The sequence below is a fragment of the Oncorhynchus nerka genome, linkage group LG22 (assembly GCF_034236695.1).
Source record: "Oncorhynchus nerka isolate Pitt River linkage group LG22, Oner_Uvic_2.0, whole genome shotgun sequence".
Classification (NCBI taxonomy): domain Eukaryota; kingdom Metazoa; phylum Chordata; class Actinopteri; order Salmoniformes; family Salmonidae; genus Oncorhynchus; species Oncorhynchus nerka.
The window spans coordinates 65431434-65454370 of record NC_088417.1 but is presented as its reverse complement, the minus strand read 5'-3'; the positions used below and the strand labels follow the sequence as shown (position 1 = coordinate 65454370).

The window sequence follows — 22937 nt, the reverse complement described above, 5'->3', positions numbered from 1 at the left end:
ATAAACGTTTAATGCTTTTCGACTTGTCCCCAAATTAATATAATTGGTTCAGATATTTTAACCTGTGTGTCATGATCACATTTGGTGTGGGGGGACAAAATAAATGTATGCATGATGGTGCACACGCGCAGCCGGTTTGGGTTCCTTGTATTGCAATGTTAGTCAAACTGTAATTCAGCCACTCTGGGTCATTCACTGTCTTCTTGGTAAGCAGCTCCAGTGTAGATTTGCCCTCATGTTTTAGGTTATTGTCGTCATTGTAAATAAGAATTTGTTCTTAACTAACTTGCAGAGTTAAATAAAGGTTAAATAAAAACATTTAAACGTTTAATTTGTCCTGCTGAAAGGTGACTTCATCTCACAGTGTCTGGTAGAAAGCAGACTGAGCCAGGTTTTCCTCTAGGATTTTGCCTGTGCTTTGCTCCATTCGGTATTTTTTTTTCCCCCGGAAAAACTCCCCTGTTCTTAACCATTTTTTTGTATTCAGTTTTGTATTTTGTATTTTTTTATTGAATATCCGAAATGTACAATATACTTGCAGTGAAGCCGCTCAACACCTACACCACACCAGTCATCCAACAGACTCCCATTCAGAGCGGCACACAGAAGCATCCAGGGTCAATGCCCTGCTCAAGGCCACGTTCCACCAGGCCAAAAAACGTGAACCCGAACCCTCCAAGATGCCCCCACAGTTCTCCAATAGCTGTCCCTCAACCATTCGAGACGCCTCTCACAGCCCCCCCAGAAGAAAAAAAATAATACATTTTTTAAAATACAATTAATTCCATTCCCCACCCCCAAGAAGCAAGAAAATGAACTAAAAAGAAAAAGAAAAAGACAGAAGAAAACAGCAAACAACAACGTTATTTAAACAACAACAAAAAAACAAAAAAAGAAAAGACATCAAGGACAAAAAAGATCATAACAGTAATGCCAACTGTATATGTCTGTATGCATGTCTGGCACTATTACATGTATGTGTGTGTTCTTGTATGCGTTTATTTGAATGGGTGTGTGTATATGCATGTGTACAAACACCTGCACGGCATCAGTCTCAGGCAAACCGGCATTAGCTGTAAAAACACTGACCCTGTCATTCAAACATACTTTTTATTCTGTTTTATTTTTTACCTTAATCTTTGGCCATCATTCTATCTCCCGCACAGTCCTTAACGATTACAAAGATATCCATAACATGATGCAGCCGGCACTATGCTTGAAAATATGGAGAGTGGTACTGTGTAATGTGTTGTATTGGATTTGCCCCAAATATAACACTTTGTATTCAGGGAAGAAAAAAAATTTGCTTTGCCACATTTTTTGCAGTTTTACTTTAGTGCCTTGTTGCAAACAGGATGAATGTTATGGAATATTTTTATTCTGTACAGGCTTCCTTATTTTCACTCTGCCAATTAGGTTAGTATTGTGGAGTAACTACAATGTTGTTGATCCATCCTCAGTTTGCTCCAATCACAGCCATTAAACTCTGTAACTGTTTTAAAGTCACCATTGGCCTCATGGTGAAATCCCTGAGCGGTTTCCTTCCTTCCTTCCTGTATCTTTGTAGTGACTGGGTGTATTGATTCACCATCCAAAGTGTAATTAATAACTTCACCATGCTCAAAGGGATTTTTTTTTTACCCATCTACCAATACGTGCCCTTCTTTGTGAAGCAATGGAAAACCTCCCTGGTCTTTGTGGTTGAATCTGTGTTTGAAATTGACTGCTCGACTGAGGGATCTTACAGATAATTATATGTGTGGGATACAGAGATGAGGTAATCATTCAAAAATCATGTTTAACTCTGTTGCACACAGAATGAGTCCATGCAACTTAATATGTGGCTTGTTAAGCAAACTTTAAGTCCTGCACTTATTTAGCCTTACCATAACAAAGGGGTTGAATACTTATTGACTCAAGACATTTCAGCTTTTAATTTGTAATTAATTTAACATTTTAACATTTTGAAAAACATATTTCCACTTTGACATTATGGGATATTGCGGGTAGGCCAGTGACAAAAAAAATCTCAATTTAATCCATTTTAAATTCAGGTTGTAACACAACAAAATGTGTAAAAAGTCAAGGGGTGTGAATACTTTCTGAAGGCACTACCTCTATCTGCCTTTTAAAACCTGTGTAGTTTGAGGGGTTCTTTTGATGGTGGATGGACGACTCTCTATGTAGACAAACACTAGATGGAGACTGATTACTCTCTTGCAGATTTTAATTATGAACTGAGTGACCACATACAGTACATAACCATGTGTCAACTCCTCTACTTCCTGTTCTTGCTCAAATCATAAACACATCTGACCAATCAGAATCCAGCAAATTAGTTGCTAGGTAGATAATAAATTGCAATTCATACTGGTTTTTTAATAGCAACTTCTCATAAAATCTCTCATAAGATAATCCTACACCAATCATAGCTTTGTTGATGATTAGAATGCTTTTTTAGCCATACCTGTAGGTTGTAACACAGTCTCCAATGACAAAGTACAAACATGTCTGATTTATTGATCATAAAGCAGAAAGGAGCTGGTCCCTGCTCACAGCTGTAAAGGTGTCGCTCAGTGTCTTCTGGTACAATACATCATAACACACAGGAGTGGACATGGGAAAAGCAACAGAGAAAGAGGGTGGTGGGGAGTGGGGAGAGAGAGAGGTGGGAAAGCAAAACTAAGAGAGAGAGAGAGAGAGAGAGAGAGAGAGAGAGAGAGAGAGAGAGAGAGTATCCAGGTCACATCTAAACATTAAGACCAAAAAGCTTGTCTCCATTCCTGGGAAACCAGCCAATTGTAAAATAACTGAAAAAAGGATTCGAAGATTTAATGCAACTTGAGGAAGTGTATATTAAACACTGGCACATTAAATATTGCTAGACATTAATACTTCAAAACTTGATTATGAATCACCAATAACTAAGCACTGTAATTTTGGGTGGGGAATATCAGTCATGGTTGCCATCAAAGGGTTTATTAGGCCGATAAAAGGATGGATGGGAGCAGTGTGACTCTTGTCATGGACGTTGTGTTAGGACGTTGAGTTAGTGTGGCGCTAAGTGAGAGAGAGAGTTGCTAATTAGAATGGGTCCTGCTTCATTTAAGGGGAGAGGGATCAGACGCCATGAAGGTTGCCCCAAGGACAATTAGACTGGAGTGGTTTGGCTCTCCCTTCCTTCCTTCCTTCCTCCTTCTCTCTCTCTCTCTCTCTCTCTCTCTCTCTCTCTCTCTAACTCTTTCTCATTGCACTGTACTTCACTTGCTATGTCTCTCTCTCTTTCTTGCTCTGTTCCTCTCCCTCCCTCATTCTTTCACACTCTCTCTCTCTTCCCTTCTCTCCCTCCCTCTCTCTTTCTATCCCGACTACAGACTCTAACGGAAGGCCGAGGGACAGGGCCTGTCCCTGCGGTCAGGAGTCAGTTAATTACAGAGGGATTTCCTTCAGGACAGTACATAACATTCCTGTGCAGTATGTCTATAAAAGGCAATATCACAGCCTGGATCACAGGGTTTAGAGGGCTGTAACCTCCACTTCCTCTGGCAGGACATGTCATTGACTGGCCTGAGCTACCCAGTCATCTGGCTTTGCCATTATGAGCCAATGACTGTTACCATTAAAGCATGGTGCCTGTAAGTGATAACAGATAGTTTAGGGGCACATGTTGCTCTAACACAGGAAAGCCCCTGAGGTGAGACATAGTGCATGTGCTCATTTAACCACTTCTTACAACACTTCAGTTTTGGGTGATGTGGCTGAAGGCAGGACTTTGGAGACATGTCTGTTTCCATGCATTCCTATGAAGTCACTCACTGTGGGACTTCCATCCTGGCACAACACAGTTTACTCACCCTCTCCTGTCATTACTGTTATTTCACTCCCCCTATTACTGTCATTATTTCCCTCATCTCATACTGGCAGTATCAGTGTCTGGCTCAGTAATTGCAATCAAGTCTTCATCTGATCATAATGACCCAATGACCACACTGGCCTGTCAAGTGTCCGTGCCTGTATATGGTAGTTGAGGGGTGAGTTGATGTAGCAAATTTCATGAAATTCTACTCATTTCATGCAATTCTACTCAATTCTACATGCCATTGGTCATATACATGTTTGACAGTTGTAAGGCTTATTTCCTGCGATTCTACACATTTTGCCATGTGGTGGAGATACAGTATATACAGTTGAAGTCAGACGCTTAAATACACCTTAGTCAACTCAGTGTTGAACAATTCCTGACATTTAATCCTAGTTAAAATTCCACTCTTGCTGACAGAGCTGGTGTAACTGAGTCAGGTTTGTAGGCGTTCTTGCTCTCACATTCTTTTTCAGTTCTGCCCACAAACTTTCTATAGGATTGAGGTCAGGGATTTGTGACGGCCACTCCAATACCTTGACTTCCTTAAGCCATTTTGCACAACTTTAGAAGTATGCTTGGTGTCATTGTCTATTTGGAAGACCCATTTGCGACCAAGCTTTAACTTCCTGACTGATTGTCTTGAGATGTTGCTTCAATATATCCACATAATTTTCCGTCCTCATGATGCCATCTATTTTGTGATGTACACCAGTCCCGCTTGCAGGAAAGCTCCCCCACAACATAATGCTGCCACCCCCGTGTTTCACGGTTGGGATGGTGTTCTTCGGCTTGCAAGCCTCCCCCTTTTTCCTTCAAACATAACAATGGTCATTATGGCCAAACAGTTCTATTTTTGTTTCATCAGACCAGAGGAAATTTCTCCAGAAAGTACAGATGAATGTGGAAAATGCTCCCAAGCATGAACCAGACTTGTGGAGGTCTACACATTTTTTTCTGAGGTCTTGGCTAATTTCTTTTGATTTTCTCATGATGTCAAGCAAAGAGACATTGAGTTTGAAGGTAGGCCTTGAAATCAAATCAAATCAAAATCAAATCAAATCTAAATCAAAATCAAATCAAATCAAATGTATTTATATAGCCCTTCGTACATCTGCTGATATCTCAAAGTGCTGTACAGAAACCCAGCCTAAAACCCCAAACAGCAAGCAATGCAGGTGTAAAAGCACGGTGGCTAGGAAAAACTCCCTAGAAAGGCCAAAACCTAGGAAGAAACCTAGAGAGGAACCAGGCTATGTGGGGTGGCCAGTCCTCTTCTAGCTGTGCCGGGTAGAGATTATAACAGAACATGGCCAAGATGTTCAAATGTTCATAAATGACCAGCATGGTCGAATAATAATAAGGCAGAACAGTTGAAACTGGAGCAGCAGCACAGTCAGGTGGACTGGGGACAGCAAGGAGTCATCATGTCAGGTAGTCCTGGGGCACGGTCCTAGGGCTCAGGTCCAGCATGGTTGAATAATAGTAAGGCAGAACAGTTGAAACTGGAGCAGCAGCATGGCCAGGTGGACTGGGGACAGCAAGGAGTCATCATGTCAGGTAGTCCTGGGACATGGTCCTAGGGCCCAGGCCAGTTGAAACTGGAGCAGCAGCATGGCCAGGTGGACTGGGGACAGCAAGGAGTCATCATGTCAGGTAGTCCTGGGGCATGGTCCTAGGGCTCAGGTCCTCCGAGAGAGAGAGAGAAGGAGAGAATTAGAGAACGCACACTTAGATTCACACATGACACCGAATAGGACAGGAGAAGTACTCCAGATATAACAAACTGACCCTAGCCCCCCGACACAAACTACTGCAGCATAAATACTGGATCCACATCCACAGGTACACCTCCAATTGACTCAAATGATGTAAGTTAGCCTATCAGAAGCTTCTAAAGCCATGACATAATTTTGGGGAATTTTCCAAGCTGTTTAAAGGCACAGTCAACTTAGTGTATGTAAACTTCTGACCCACTGGAATTGTGATACAGTGAATTGTTGGAAGAATTACTTGTGTCATACACAAAGTAGATGTCCTAATCGACTTGCCAAAACTATAGTTTGTTAGCAAGAAGTTTGGGGAGTGGTTGAAAAATGTGTTTTAATGATTCCAACCTAAGTGTATGTACACTTCTGACTTCAACTGTATATATTTTATTCAGTTTTAAAGCTAATATCATGCAATTCTACACATGACTTATGCCATGTTAATGATATCTGAGATTGACTAACCAAATCCATTTGGGCCTCCTGGAGGTCAGGGTCCCTGGGCACGTTGGTATTCCGGAACATAATAACTTCAGGTTTAGATAACTGGACTAGACTAACTTACCAATCTAAAAAAAACAGCTGACATGGCTAATTGAGTGACTGTCAATGACTGACAAAACAAGAGAAAAACTGCTGATGCACAACCAAATTTCGAACTTGCACCTTATGTATTCTACTATTCTAACTCTCAACAGTAAGTTTAGACCCCTACTGAGTTCCTAAAAAATATATATTTATATATACCGTACCTGTCAAAGGTTTGGACACACCTACTCATTTAAGGGTTTTTCTTTATTTTTACTATTTTCACACTGTAGAATAATAGTGAAGACATCAACACTTTGAAATAACACATATGGAGTCAACCAGTTTCATGAGACAGTCACCTGGACTGCATTTTAATTAACAGGTGTAACTTGTTAAAAGTTCATTTGTGGAATTTATTTCCTTCTTAATGCATTTGAGCCAATCAGTTGTGTTGTGACGAGGTAGGGTTGGTATACAGAATATAGCCCTATTTGGTAAAAGACCAAGTACATATTATGGCAAGAACAGCTCAAATAAGCAAAGAGAAATGACAGTCCATCATTACTTGAAGACATGAAGGTCAGTCAATATGGAAAATGTCAAGAACTTTGAAAGTTTCTTCAAGTGCAGTCGCAAAAACCATCAAGCGCTATGATGAAACAGGCTCTCATTAGGACCGCCACAGGAATAGAAGACCCAGAGTTACCTCTGTTGCAGAGGATAAATTCATTAGAGTTAACTGCACCTCAGATTGCAGCCCAAATAAATGCTTCACAGAGTTCAAGTAACAGACACATCTCAACATCAACTGTTCAGAGAAGATTGTGTGAATCAGGCCTTCATGGTTGAATTGCTGCAAAGAAACCACTACTAAAGGACACCAATAAGAAGAACAGACTTGTTTGGGCCAAGAAACACCGTGGAAATCTGTCCTTTGGTCAGATGAGTCTAAATGTGAGATTTTTGGTTCCAACTGCTGTGTCTTTGTAAGGTGCAGAATAGGTGAACGGATGATGTCCGCAAGTGTGATTCCCACCATGAAGCATGGAGGAGGAGGTGTGATTGTGTGGGGGTGCTTTTCTGGTGACACTGTTGGTGATTTATTTAGAATTCAATGCACACCAGCATGGCTACCACAGTATTCTGCAGCGATACGCCATCTCATCCGGATTGCGCTTAGTGGGACTGTAATTTGTTTTTCAACAGGACAAGGGCCCAAAACACACCTCCATGCTGTGTAAGGGCTATTCAACCAAGAAGGAGAGTGATGGAGTGCTGCATTGCTGCATCAAATGACCTGGCCTCCACAATCACCCGACCTCAACCCAATTGAGATGGTTTGGGATAAGTTGGACTGCAGAGTGAAGGAAAAGCAGCCAACAAGTGCTCAGCATATGTGGGAACTCCTTCAAGTCTGTTGGAAAAGCATTCCTCATGAAGCTGGTTGAGAGAATACCAAGAGTGTTCAAGGCTGTCATCAAGGCAAAGTGTGGCTACTTTGAAGTATCTAAATTATAAAATGTATTTTGATTTGCTTGAAACTTATTTGGTTACTACATGATTCCATGTGTGTTATTTGATAGTTTGGATGTCTTCAATATTATTCTACAATGTAGAAAATTGTAAAAATAAAGAAAAACCCTTGCATGAGTAGGTGTGTCGAAACTTTTGACTGGTACTGTGTATATATATATATATTAAACCAGGGACTTCTCCCGAGTGGCGCTGCTGTCTAAGGCACTGCATATCAGTGCAAGAGGTGTCACTACATTCCCTGGTTCAAATCCAGGAAAACATGGAAAAAACAAACATACAATCAATAATACAGTTGAAAAAATCTATATACAGCATGTGCAAATGAGGTAGGATAAGAGAGGTAAGGCAATAAATAGGAAATGGTGGTGAAGTAATTACAATATAGCAATTACACACTGGAATGGTAGAATGTGCAGAAGATGAATGTGTAAGTAGAGATACTGGGGTGCAAAGGAGCAAGATAAATAAATAAATACAGTATGGGGATGAGGTAGATTGGATGGGCTATTTACAGATGAGCTATGTACAGGTGCAGTGATCTGTGAGCTGCTCTGACAGATGGTCCTTAAAGCTAGTGAGGGAGGTAAGAGTCTCCAGCTTTAGTGATTTTTGCAGTTCGTTCCAGTCATTGGCAGCAGAGAACTGGAAGGAAAGACGGCCAAAGGAAGAATTGGCATTGGGGGTGACCAGTGAGATATACCTGCTGGAGCGTGTGCTACAGGTGGGTGCTGCTATGGTGTTAAGCATTGCTGTGCGTGTGTGTGTTCTATTTCTTCTGCAGGTGTACACATGTGGGTGCAAGCGCGTATACCCGTCTAGCCATTCTGTAGGGGGCTAGGGAGGAGATTATACTCTAAACTGTTTGCTTACCTTGTGCTCAAATGCTCTGGCTCTTAGCTGTGTGTGCAGAACAGTTGGCATCACATGGAGGAGAGGCAAACACTTGTCTGTTTTCTTCTCATTGTGTACAGTCACACACACACGCACACACACACACACACACACACACACACACACACATACATACATACACACTGCGGTATTCATTCCAGGCGCTGCCTAAATCCCTGCCACTTTTGCATTGTGGCTCCCTCCTGTCTCTGCGCTGAATGGGTCATCTCTGGGCTTCTGACAGACATTTTGGAGACGTCTTTCTTTACCAAAACTAAGCAGATGGACACTGACGTCGGCTGGCACAACAATCTCCCACCTGCATGAGTGAAAAGGCTTCTCCTATAAGCTGTAATTAAGAAAGGACGTTAGATACCATTGACGTACAGAAGCCCTGAAACCCAAGGCAAAAAAGAAAACGATTGGAATAATCTATTCCGAATGACTTAGTATCTTGTTCGAATTATTTAGTATCTCATTTGAACAAAAACAATTTGTACGAGATACAAAGTTGTTTGAATAACATTTGAATAAATGCTCAAATTACATTTTGTCTAGTTAGGCCTAATGTGTTATGCAGCAGCAGTTGTGCTTGTCAGATCGTTCCATCCATTGATATGATTTTTTATTCTTTGATAGGGCTGCTTTTGAATACCAGAACATGTAGTGGGCCAACAAGATCTCACGGTTTTATCAATTTGACTTCAGATTCTGATGTTTATCCACATTTCTCCAAACATCAAGTTTCAACGTTGCTCCAAACGTCAAATGTCAAAGTGTTTTTGACACCCTCTTTTTCTCCTCTTGCTCAGCGTCTTCCTTGATTCATCCCAAATGCTTACATTACGGGTTAAGGTTTTGGATAGTTTTAAAACAAAAACAACTACACTGTTAAGGTAAGGCATTCATTACGAATGTTTTTTGGTGAAGGTTAGGGATAGAAAAAAGGAAGAAAAAAAAAATGTCCACCACTGAGATTGAACACGCCAGCCTTGGAAAGACAATGCTGAGCAGGAGGAGCAACCCAGTGTTTCAGAAACCCTTCGGAAATTTGATGTTTGGAGAAACTTGGATAAACGTCAGAATCTGAAGTCAAATTGTTAAAACTATGAGATCTTGTTGGCCCACTTACATGCTCTGGCATTCAAAAGCAGCCCTGCTTTAGGCTATTAAATAACTGTCATTGAATAATCATATCAATGGATGGAATCAGTGAATGAATGGCTGCAGCAACGGTCTTACAAGCACAGCTGGCACTGCATCAGAAATTAGGCCTAATTAGACAATTAAGTAATTTGAATGAGATAATACGTTGTTCAAAGTAATTAATATGTCATTTCAAACGAGTTAGTATCTCGATTGAACGACTTAGTAAGAAAAACATATATTTACTAAGTTGTTCGAACTAGATAATTTAAAGTCTACGTTTTTTTTGTTTTTATGCCTTGGGCTTCTGTAGGGCTTCCTTAAAGACTATCCAGCATTAATTTACTCCTTTACCTAGTTAGTGTAATACAAAAAGCACATGCTTTGTGTACTTTATTTGACTTACTTATTCTTGACTTTGACCACCATAGTCCCTGTGCCCTTGACTTTTAGGGTTCAAACCGAAGTAAGGATTCAAATCTGAGTCATCGGCGACTGCTTAAATATCTAGTATCATGGTACTGAACAGTCAGTCAGTATAAACTAACACCATTTGAATCAATGTCAGAGCTCTGGATTTAGACACTAAAGACCATGTCAGTAGAGCATAATTCCACATGGTGGCTTTAGCTAAGCCCATTGTAAACACAGAGAAAGACAAGGGGTCAGATAGAACAGGCCAATGTACATCATAGCTTTGACATTTCCTGGATGGATAGACAACAAGCTGAACGGATCAGAGGTGCTATTTTGGGTCACTGGCTCGGAGACAGAATGTGGGATGGCGTGGGACTGGGATATCCTGATGGGAAGGCTCCGGGAAGACTCCGGAACCCCACTAGGGACCATTATGACCTTCAGCCTGCATGATGCCCAGGCTTTCCATTGTAACACACTGCATTAACAAGAAATGTACACACTTCAAAGTGTACTGTATGTAAACAAGGACAAACTTTGTAGTGTATGTCAACAAGTACACACATCGTAGGGTATGTCCTTGGCAACAAGTACACAACCTTATAGTGTACATACTTTGTGTAGTATGTCAACAAGTACACACTGCAAAGTGTATGTCAAGAAGCACACGCTCCTCAGAATACATCAACTTCATGGAGTAAGTAAATAAGTATTCACTTCACATATTTGTGCAGACATTACTGTCACAGTTAAGTGGGGTCCAATGCTAGTTATTTCTCTAGGGCAGGGATGGGCAACTTTAACGGAGGTGGGGGGCCACAAAAAAATGGAGCTCATCATTAGGGGCCTCAGCGGCTCGTGGGCCTATATTTACTAAATAATCTAAAGTTTAAAAAATACCGGTACAGAGTCAATGTGCAGGTTAGTCGAGGTAATTTATACATGGAGGTAGGGGTAAAGTGACTATGCAGAGATAATAAACAGTGAGTAGCAGTAGTGTAAGCAAAGTAATGGCCATTCGATTAATTGTTCAGCAGTCTTATGGCTTGGGGGTAGAAGTTGTTAAGGTGCCTTTTGGACCTAGACTCCACGCTCGGTACCACTTGCCGTGAAGTAGCAGAGAGCATAGTCTATGACTTGGTTGAGTAGTATATAGGTCCTGGATGGCATGATGTACTGGACCGTACTTACTACCCTCTGGAGCACCTTACGGTTGGATGCCAAGCAGTTGCCATACCAGGCAGTGATGCAACCGGTCAGGATGCTCTCGATGGTGCAGCTGTTGAACTTTTTGAGGATCTGGGGACCCATGCCAAATCTTTTCAGTCTCCTGAGGGGGAAAGGTGTTGTCGTGCCCTCTTCACGACTGTCTTGATGTGTTTGGACCATGATAGTTTGTTGGTGATGTGGACACCAAGGAACTTGAAACTCTCGACCCGGTCCACCCGTTGATGTGAATGGGGGCGTGTTCGGCCCTCCTTTTCCTGCAGTCCACGATCAGCTCCTTTGTCTTGCTCGCGTTAAGGGAGAGGTTGTTGTTCTGGCACCACACTGCCAGGTCTCTGACCTCCTCCCAATAGACTATCTCATCGTTGTGGGTGATCAGGCCTACCACTGTTGTGTTGTCAGCAAACTTAATGATGGTGTTGGAGTTGTGCTTGGCCACGCAGTCATGGGTGAACATGGAGTACGGGAGGGGACAAAGCACGCACCCCTAAGGGGCCTCCATGTTGAGGATCAGCGTGGCATATATGTTGTTGCCTACCCTTGCCACCTGGAGGCGGCCCGTCAGGAAGTCCAGGATCCAGTTGCAGAAGGTGTTTAGTGACCAGGGTCCTTAGCTTTGTGGGCTCTATGGTGTTGAATGCTGAGCTGTAGTCAATGAACAGCATTCTCACATAGGTGGTCCGTTGTCCAGGTGTGAAAGGACAGTGTGGAGTGCAATAGAGATTGGATTATCTGTGGATCTGTTGGGGCGGTATGCAAATTGAAGTGGGTCTAGAGTTTCTGGGATGATGGTGTTGATGTGAGCAATGACCAGCCTTTCAAAGCACTTCATGGCTACAAACGTGAGTGCTAAGGGATGGTAGTCATTTATGCAGGTTACCTTCACTTTCTTGGGCACAGGGACTATGGTGGTCAGCATGAAACATGTAGGTATTACAGACTCAGTCAGTGAAAATTCAAAATGTCAGTGAAGACACTTGCCAGTTCGTCCGCGCATGCTCTGAGTACATGTCCCGGTAATGCGTCTGGCCCCGCGGCCTTGGGAATGTTGACCTGTTTAAATTTCTTGCTCACATTGGCTATGGAGAGCGTGATCACACAGTCTTCCGGAGCAGATGGTGCTTTCATGCATGCTTCAGTGTTACTTGCCTCGAAGCGAGCATAAAAGGCATTTAGCTCATCTGGTAGGCTCGCGCCACTGGGCAGTTCACGGCTGGGTTTCCCTTTGTAGTCCGTAATAGTTTGCAAGCCCTGCCACAGCCGATGTGCGTTAGAGCCGGTGTAGTAGGATTCAATCTTAGTCCTGTATTGACGCTTTGCCTGTTTGATAGTTCGTCTGAAGGCATAGCGGGATTTCTTATAAGCGTCTGGATTAGTGTCCCGCTTCTTGAAAGCGGCACCTCTAGCCTTTAGTTCAGTATGGATGTTGCCTGTAATTCATGGCTTCTGGTTGGGATATGTACGTACGGTCACTGTGGGGATGATGTTGGATGAATTGGGGATGCCATTGGTGGGACGCCATTGGATGAATCCCGGAACATATTCCAGTCTGTGCTAGCAAACAGTCCTATAGCGTAGCCTCCTTGTCATCTGACAACTTCTGTATTGAGCGAGTCACTGGTACTTCCTGCTTTACTTTTTCCTTGTAAGCAGGAATCAGGTGAATAGAATTATGGTCAGATTAGCCAAATTGAGGGCGAGTGAGAGCTTTGTATGTATGTGTCTTTGTGTGTGGAGTAAAGAGTTTTTTTATTCTTCTGGTTGCACATGTGACATGCTGGTAGATATTAGGTAAAATGGATTTAAGTTTGCCTGCATTCAAGTCCCCGGCCCTTAGGAGTGCCGCTTCTATATGAGCATTTTATTGTTTGCCTTATAAAGCTCGTTGAGTGCGGTCATGGTGCCAGCATCGGTTTGTGGTGGTAAATAGGTGGCTACAAAAAATATAGATGCTCTAAAGCTTCGCGCACCAGCTATTATTGACAAATAGACACACACACACACACCCCTCGTCTTACCAGATGTAGCTGTTCTGTTCTGTCGATGCATGGAAAGCCAAGCCAATTGTTCAGTGCCTTCAGAAAGTTTTCAGAACCCTTGACTTTTTCCACATTTTGTAACGTTACAGCCTTATTCTAAAATGTATTTTTTTATTCCCTCATCAATCTACACACAATACCATATGATGACAAAGCAAAAACTGTTTTTTATCATTTTTTGCAAGTGTATTCAAAATAAAAAACGTATATTACATTTACATAAGTATTCAGACCCTATACTCAGTATTTTGTTGAAGCACCTTTGGTAGTGATTACAGCATCGAGTCTTCTTGGGTATGACGCTACAAGCTTGGCAAACCTGTATTTGGGGAGTTTCCCCCATTCTTCTCTGCAGATTCTCTCACACTCTGTCAGGTTGGATGAGGAGCATTGCTGCACAGCTATTTTCAGGTCTCTCCAGACATGTTCGATCAGGTTCAAGCCCGGGCTCTGGCTGGGCCACTCAAGGACATTCAGAGTCTTGTCCTGAAGCCACTCCTGCGTTGTCTCTGCTGTGTGTTTAGGGTTGTTGTCCTGTTGGAAGGTGAACCTTCGTCCCAGTCTTAGGTCCTGAGCGCTCTGGAGCAGGTTTTCATCAAGAGTCTTTGACCCTGCCGCTGGAAAACATAACCGACAGCATTATGTTGCCACCACCATGCATCAACGTAGGGATTGTGCCAGGTTTCCTCCAGACGTGATGCTTGGCATTCAGGCCAAAGACTTCGTCTTGGTTTCATCAGACCAGAGAATCTTGTTTCTCATCATCTGAGAGTCCTTTAGGTGCCTTTAGGTGGGCTGTCGTGTGACTTTTACTGAGGAGTGGCTTCCATCTGTCCACTCTGCCATAAAGGCCTGATTGGTGGAGTACTGCAGAGACGGTTGTCCTTCTGGAAGTTTCTTCCATCTGCACAGAGAAACTCTAGAGCTCTGTCAGAGTGAACATTGGGTTCTTGGTCACCTTCCCGACCAAGGCCCTTCTCTCGCGATTGCTCAGTTTCCTGGGCCACCAGCTCTAGGAAGAGTCTTGGTGATTCCAAACTTCTTCCATTTAAGAATGATGGAGGCCTCTGTGTTTTTGGGGACCTTCAATGCTGCAGAAATTTTTTGGTACCCTTCCCAAGATCTTTGCCTCAACACAATCTTGTATCGGAGCTCTACGGACAATTCCTTCGACCTCATGGCTTGGTATTTGCTCTGACATGCACTGTCAACTGAGTCCTTTCATAGACAGGTGTGTGCCTTTCCAAATCATGTCCAATCAATTGAATTTACCACAGTTGGAGTCCAATCAAATTGTAGAAACATCTCAAGGATGATCAATGGAAACAGGATGCAACTGAGGTCAATTTTGAGTCTCATAGCAAAGGGTTTGAATACTTATATAGTACGGTATTTTCTGTTTCCGCTTTGCATTATGGGGTATTGTGTGTAGATTGCTGAGGATTGTTATTCAACCCATTTTAAAAACAAGGCTGTAACGTAACATTTTGAAAAAGTCAAGGGGTCTGAATACTTTCCGAAGGCACTGTATATTATCCATGTTTTCGTTCAGCCACGACTCTGTGAAACATATTACAGTTTTTAATAACCCGTTGGGAGGATAGTCCCAAACGGAGATCATCCATTTTATTCTCCAGTAATTGCAAGTTGGCCAATAGAACGGATGGTAGAGGCGGGTCACCAACAAATTCTCACAAGGCAGCCCCCTGTATTTCCGTCTTTTCTTCACGCAAATTATATGTATTTCGGCCTGGATTCGGAGAAGCAGTAAATCCTTTGCGTCGGACTCATTAAAGAAAAAATCTTTGTCCAGTTCGAGGTGAGTAATCACTGTTCTGATAACCAGAAGCTATGTTTGGTCATAAGAGGCAGTAGCAGCAATATTATGTACAAAATAAGTTACAAACAATGTGGGAAAAAACACACAAAATAGCACAGTTGGTTAGGAGCCCGTAAAACAGCAGCCATCCCCTCCAGTGCCATTATCAGATATATGAAATAGAACTGCGTTCCCTAAACTCCAATTCAATAGCTGAGGTATGAGAAGGGAAATAAACACAGATATGTTGCCAGAGAACATAGCAGCCATAGGTGTCCCAATGAAGAAGCCTTCCAAATGAACTGTACATGGATGGGCCATTACTCTGCACCCCAGATCATTTCTAAGTAATAAAGCAACTAATAATTTCTAACTAATAAAGCACAGCTCTTATCATATCCCCACTTAATTGATTCTGTAGCTCGTCAGAGGCTCCTTTCAAGGGCTAGTCCTGTCGCTTGGCCTGTGACAGAGTCTGGCCTACTGTAACCTAAGCTCTGAGCTCTATGGCAATTATATTCAGTGCAGAAAGAGACAAACAGGCACTGACAACTCTACTAACTCTACACCACTATTATACCATAACATTCAGACCATGTCAGGGCACGGCAGGGCCAAGGCCTTTTCATGGGTTTGGTATTACGTCACAGATGTCAGCTACCGGTGTGCTTTTTCCAGTTTTCATGTCAAATGCTTTAATTCTTTTCACAGGTTATTTTCATTCCACACTGCCACCTCTGTCCCTATGTCTCTGTCCCTAAAGGGTACACAAACAGGCCAAAATACTGTAGTTTTATTATTATCATCATAGCTTTTGCTAAAATATTTCTGCTAAAGTTAGAAGTTATTTTGAGCGAGGAGGAGGTGGTCAGTGATTATGCTCAGCGTTTCCTGGTTCCAGTACAGAGGTGCCCAGTATGTTCAGGACAGGTTGATTTGAACACGGAGGATGGATGGCAAGCTGGAGCTGCAGTACCGGTGAGTAGAAGGGGAGGGACACACAGTTGTAGGGACAGAGAGAGTGCTTCCTACATCAACGGAAATACCAGCCCAAATACTCAGAGGCTGGACTCAGATTGCAGACACAGAAATAAACACATAGAGAGAAACACACAATCACAAGCGCATACGGTATACTCAAATAGAAACAAAGTCCATGAGAGTAAACACATGACACATCCTCACATACCCTCAGTAACACAGTCATAACCACACACAGTCTCACACACACACAGTCTCACACACACACACACACACACACACACACTCTACCCTGGGAGGGGTACTGAGCTGAATTCTTCCTTTTGTGACGCCCTCCTCCTCTTACTCAGGAAAAGGATGTGTGTTCTTGCATAACCTTACAAAACAGTGACCAGGGGCCAGCAGTGCAGCGGCTGCCAAGAGCAGAGGTCAAGCCTAAGTGAGCCTCTCAGTTTTATGGAAGAGCAAACAAACGAGGATGGGGCAACTTTCATACTAGGTAAACACACACACGGCTGTCCCTTTGTCCTTCTCACAACACTAGGACATATGTCGCTTTGTATTAAACATACCCACAGTCCACATGGCGCTAGTGTTGCTTTGGATCAGTCTTGGTGGATGGATCTGACTGTTTCCAATAGAGAGGCTTGGCCATTAGCATTAATCACAGTCATTGTAAATACTTCAGTTGTAAATAAAACCATCCAGTAGAACAGACTGGATGGCTGCTGGCCGGTCTGCCACCACAGCTGTTGAAGTAACATAATTTCATCAACACAAAGATTTGAACACAGATGATATCATTTATAAGAATGATGAACTGGAGAGAGATGCTATTGGACCTCTGGATGTGTGTCTTTGATATATAGACCCATTTGGCTATAGCCTGGCCATTTTCAGCAAACCTGTCCAAGCTCATTTCGTAAAGTGAGATGATGCGGAATGATCTTCTTTGTTGTGGTGTTCAGTGTGGTTTCTATAGTTTCAGCATAGTTCCACGTCTCCGTATGGCAATTTCTTTGTGATGTTGTGTATTTATTGTAAGGCAGGCTGACTGCCCATGAAGCAACAGTAAGTAGAAAAACATCTGTCGTCATGGTTAAGTTTGATTTGATGGGAGAGGTAGAGAAACTTAGATATTAACAGCAGCGATCTGTCATGTATTGTCATGTTATGTCTTGTTCCTGTTCTTTCTCTTCACTTCGTTTCCCCCTGCTGGTCGTATTAGGTTACCTTCTCTCCCTTTCCTTCCCCCAGCTGTTCCTCATCTCCTCTAACTACCTCGTTTACTCTCTCCCACCTGTTCCCTTTTTTCCCTCTGATTAGGTCTCTATTTCTCTCTCTGTTTCTGCTTCTGTCTTTGTCAGATTCTCGTTTGCTTCACCCTTGTCCCGTCCTGTCGTAATCTGCCTCTTCATCAGATGCTACGTGTGATCAGGTACCTCTGTCCTCTACAACCCGCGCCTACCCGGAGAGACCAGCAGTCTGTTGCAGCTAACCCTGCTATTCTCCTCTGCTGCTAGAAGGGGACTCTCCTGTAAAGATCAGAGGACTTTATGATTTATTTGTCGCCCTCTCTGCGGGTTGTCTATTTTGTCAACCGATACATCTGAAGAGGATTTATGTCTTCCCTGTGTTTGGACATTAAAAGACTCTGTTTCTGTTAAACCGCTTTTGGGTCCTCACTCACCTGCATAACAGAAGAATCTGACCAAGAATGGACCCAGCGACTTCGGATCCTCTCCACTCAGCCGTCGAGATCCAGGGAGCGATGCTAGGCAGACACGAGCATGAATTGTCTGCTGCTCGACATGCCGTTGAGACCCTGGCCGCCCAAGTCTCCGACCTCTCGAAACATATTCACCATCTCCGCCTCGATCCACCGGCTACTTCCAGGGGTTCCGAGTCTCCGGAGCCCAGAATTAATAACCCGCCGTGTTACTCTGGGGAGCCCACTGAATGCCGCTCGTTCCTCACCCAGTGTGATATTGTGTTTTCTCTCCAGCCCAACACGTACTCCAGGGGCACAGCTCGTATCGCCTACGTCATATCTCTCCTTACTGGACGGGCTCGTGAGTGGGGCACGGCAATCTGGGAGGCGAGGGCTGAGTGTACTAACCAGTATCAGAACTTTAAGGAGGAGATGATACGGGTTTTTGATCGTTCTGTTTTTGGGGAAGAAGCTTCCAGGGCCCTGTCTTCCCTATGTCAAGGTAATCGATCCATAACTGATTACTCTATAGAGTTTCGCACTCTTGCTGCCTCCAGTGACTGGAACGAGCCGGCTTTGCTCGCTCGTTTTCTGGAGGGTCTCCGCGCGGAGGTAAAGGATGAGATTCTCTCCCGGGAGGTTCCTTCCAGCGTGGATTCCTTGATTGAACTCGCTATTCGCATAGAACGACGGGTTGATCTTCGTCACCGAGCTCGTGGAAGGGAGCTCGCGTTATCCGTTGCCCCCCTCTCCGCATCACTACCATCTTCCTCCACTGGCTCAGGTGCTGAGCCTATGCAGCTGGGGGGTATTCGCATCTCGACTAAGGAGAGGGAACGGAGAATACCGGGTTCTGCCGTTCGGCCTCGCTAACGCTCCAGCTGTCTTTCAGGCATTAGTGAATGATGTACTGAGAGAAATGCTGAACATCTTTGTTTTTGTTTACCTTGACGATATCCTGATTTTTTCACCGTCACTCCAGATTCATGTTCAGCACGTTCGACGTGTCCTCCAGCGCCTTTTAGAGAATTGTCTTTATGTGAAGGCTGAGAAGTGCTCTTTTCATGCCTCCTCCGTCACATTTCTCGGTTCTGTTATTTCCGCTGAAGGCATTAAGATGGATCCCGCTAAGGTCCAAGCTGTCAGCGATTGGCCCGTCCCTAAGTCACGTGTCGAGCTGCAGCGCTTTCTCGGCTTCGTGAATTTCTATCGTCGTTTCATCCGTAATTTCGGTCAGGTGGCAGCTCCTCTCACAGCCCTTCTGTCAAGACGTGCTTTAAGTGGTCCGTTTCTGCCCAGGGAGCTTTTGATCTCCTCAAGAAGCGTTTTACATCCGCACCTATCCTTGTTACACCTGACGTCTCTAGACAGTTCATTGTCGAGGTTGACGCGTCAGAGGTGGGCGTGGGAGCCATTCTTTCCCAGCGCTCCCATTCTGACGACAAGGTCCACCCTTGCGCGTATTTTTCTCATCGCCTGTCGCCGTCGGAACGTAACTATGATGTGGGAAACCGCGAACTGCTCGCCATCCGCTTAGCCCTAGGCGAATGGCGACAGTGGTTGGAGGGGGCGACCGTTCCTTTTGTCGTTTGGACTGACCATAGGAACCTTGAGTACATCCGTTCTGCCAAACGACTTAATGCGCGTCAGGCTCGTTGGGCGCTGTTTTTCGCTCGTTTCGAGTTTGTTATTTCTTATCGTCCGGGCTCTAAGAACACCAAGCCTGATGCTTTATCCCGTCTCTTCAGTTCTTCAGTAGCCTCCACCGACCCCGAGGGGATTCTCCCTGAGGGGCGTGTTGTCGGGTTGACTGTCTGGGGAATTGAGAGGCAGGTAAAGCAAGCACTCACTCACACTCCGTCGCCGCGCTTGTCCTAGGAACCTTCTTTTCGTTCCCGTTCCTACTCGTCTGGCCGTTCTTCAGTGGGCTCAATCTGCCAAGTTAGCCGGCCACCCCGGCGTTCGGGGTACGCTTGCTTCTATTCGCCAGCGTTTTTGGTGGCCCACTCAGGAGCGTGACACGCGTCGTTTCGTGGCTGCTTGTTCGGACTGCGCGCAGACTAAGTCCGGTAACTCCCCTCCTGCCGGCCGTCTCAGACCGCTTTCCATTCCCTCTCGACCGTGGTCTCACAACGCCTTAGACTTTATTACCGGACTGCCTTCGTCAGCGGGGAAGACTGTTATTCTAACGGTTGTCGATAGGTTCTCTAAGGCGGCTCATTTTATTCCCCTCGCTAAGCTTCCTTCTGCTAAAGAGACGGCACAAATCATCATTGAGAATGTTTTCAGAATTCATGGCCTTCCGTCAGACGCCGTTTCGGACAGGGGTCCGCAATTCACGTCTCAATTTTGGAGGGAGTTTTGCCGTTTGATTGGGGCTTCCGTCAGTCTCTCTTCCGGTTTTCACCCCCAGTCTAACGGTCAAGCAGAACGGGCCAATCAGACTATTGGTCGCATCTTACGCAGTCTTTCTTTTCGTAACCCTGCGTCTTGGGCAGAACAGCTCCCCTGGGCAGAATACGCTCACAACTCGCTTCCTTCGTCTGCGACCGGGCTATCTCCTTTTCAGAGTAGCCTCGGGTACCAGCCTCCTCTGTTCTTGTCCCAGCTCGCCGTGTCCAGCGTCCCCTCCGCTCAGGCTTTTGTCCAACGTTGTGAGCGCACCTGGAAGAGGGTCAGGTCTGCACTTTGCCGTTATAGGGCGCAGACTGTGAGAGCCGCTAATAAGCGTAGGACTAAGAGTCCTAGATATTGTCGTGGTCAGAGAGTATGGCTCTCCACTCAAAACCTTCCCCTTAAGACAGCTTCTCGCAAGTTGACCCCGCGGTTCATTGGTCCGTTCCGTATTTCTCAGGTCATTAATCCTGTCGCAGTGCGACTTCTTCTTCCGCGACATCTTCGTCGCGTCCACCCGGTCTTCCATGTCTCCTGTGTTAGGCCCTTTCTTCGCGCCCCGTTCGTCTCCCCCCCATCCTTGTCGAGGCGCACCTATCTACAGGGTCCGTAAGATTTTGGACATGCGTCCTCGGGGCCGTGGTCATCAGTACCTGGTGGATTGGGAGGGGTACGGTCCTGAGCAAAGGAGTTGGGTTCCATCTCGGGACGTGCTGGACCGTTCGCTGATCGATGATTTCCTCCGTTGCTGCCAGGTTTCCTCCTCGAGTGCGCCAGGAGGCGCTCGGTGAGTGGGGGGGTACTGTCATGTATTGTCATGTTATGTCTTGTTCCTGTTCTTTCTCTTCACTTCGTTTCCCCCTGCTGGTCGTATTAGGTTACCTTCTCTCCCTTTCCTTCCCCCAGCTGTTCCTCATCTCCTCTAACTACCTCGTTTACTCTCTCCCACCTGTTCCCTTTTTTCCCTCTGATTAGGTCTCTATTTCTCTCTCTGTTTCTGCTTCTGTCTTTGTCAGATTCTCGTTTGCTTCACCCTTGTCCCGTCCTGTCGTAATCTGCCTCTTCATCAGATGCTACGTGTGATCAGGTACCTCTGTCCTCTACAACCCGCGCCTACCCGGAGAGACCAGCAGTCTGTTGCCGCTAAACCCTGCTATTCTCCTCTGCTGCTAGAAGGGGACTCTCCTGTAAAGATCAGAGGACTTTATGATTTATTTGTCGCCCTCTCTGCGGGTTGTCTATTTTGTCAACCGATACATCTGAAGAGGATTTATGTCTTCGCTGTGTTTGGACATTAAAAGACTCTGTTTCTGTTAAACCGCTTTTGGGTCCTCACTCACCTGCATAACACGATCATTTCATCCTTGCTGATCACTATCACTTCAACATTTAGGAGTTGTGATCCTGAGGAGGAAAACCCAGAAGTCATAATCTCTTAAATAGCAACAAGTTTTATAACATCCACAGAACTCAAACCATTCAACAGCAGCTAATATGTTTTATATAGGTATATAATTAAAGCAGATTGTGTGATGGAAGGACAGTGCTTTACATCATTTGAAGTTGGACCATTTGGAATAAGGGGCTTGTCAGAGCGGAAGCCTTTGCTTGGGGAGGAGGACTGCAGTGCACACCCCCGTCCCGCAAAATTAACTCACCCAAAACAAGGGTGGGACCCTCAAGGAACCAGAAGGAGCCAGTGGCTTTGATGAATTCACCAGCTAACCCAAACAGAAAAACTTTATAATTGTGCCAAGATAAAATATTTAGTCAGTTGTGACAGTTACCGTAGTCAACATTTGTCTTCAAAAGTGTATTATAAAATAATTACTTTAGTACATAGACATGAAGCAGAAGCGGTTTCGAAATCTGCAGGAAAAATAACAAAACTTTGGTCTGCATTATGATGGACTATGACATCATGCACATAAACCAGAATCTTGGGCTAGGGTCATCCAAGAAAAACATCTCATTCCCAGTAACAGCCAAGAATGCCTATTTCCAGCTTTTATTATAAACTTGAGCTAAGCGCTCCAGGAAGGTTGCCAAGGGGACCATGGTTCCTGTACTTCACTCTTGTGTAAAAGTCATTAGTTGTTTTCATTTCTTTCCATCTTTCATTCAACTGTGAATTAATGCAGCAAAGAGGTGGCCCTCTCAAGGGGTTTTCACATTTAAAAGAGCCTAATCAAACACCTACGTTGTAAATGGAACCTATTACCGCTAATGGCTTACCTAGGAATGAATCCTGATGAAGCCTTGAAGAGGGCTATTAGCACTGCAGGTTTTTGTCATCATCCACAGTGGTTTAAGGGTAGTCATTAGAGTTACTATCCTCTTGTTCTTTTGATTTGAACTAAATGTGCCATTTCTGCTTTGAAACAACGGCTGCCTTTTACAAGATGCTGATAGCAGCAACAGGAGAAGGTCAGACCACATATAAGTGTGGGCTGCAGGTTTTAGAGGTAAGGTACTGTACCATAGGAATAATTTGACTTTCAAGGAACATGGAAGGGTTCCCTGTGGCTCAGTCGATAGAGTGTGGTGTGTTCAACATTAGGGTTGTGTGTTCGATTCCCATGGGGGACCAGTATGAAAATGTATGTACTCTGGATAA

General features: G+C 44.3%; 1 protein-coding gene across 1 annotated transcript in view; it reads left to right on the top strand.

Moving 5' to 3' along the window:
• The window catches only part of si:dkeyp-23e4.3 (rho GTPase-activating protein 7), a 112375-nt gene that overhangs the window by 58853 nt on the left and 30585 nt on the right, over positions 1 to 22937 (top strand). The gene's annotated exons all lie outside the window — the stretch shown is intronic.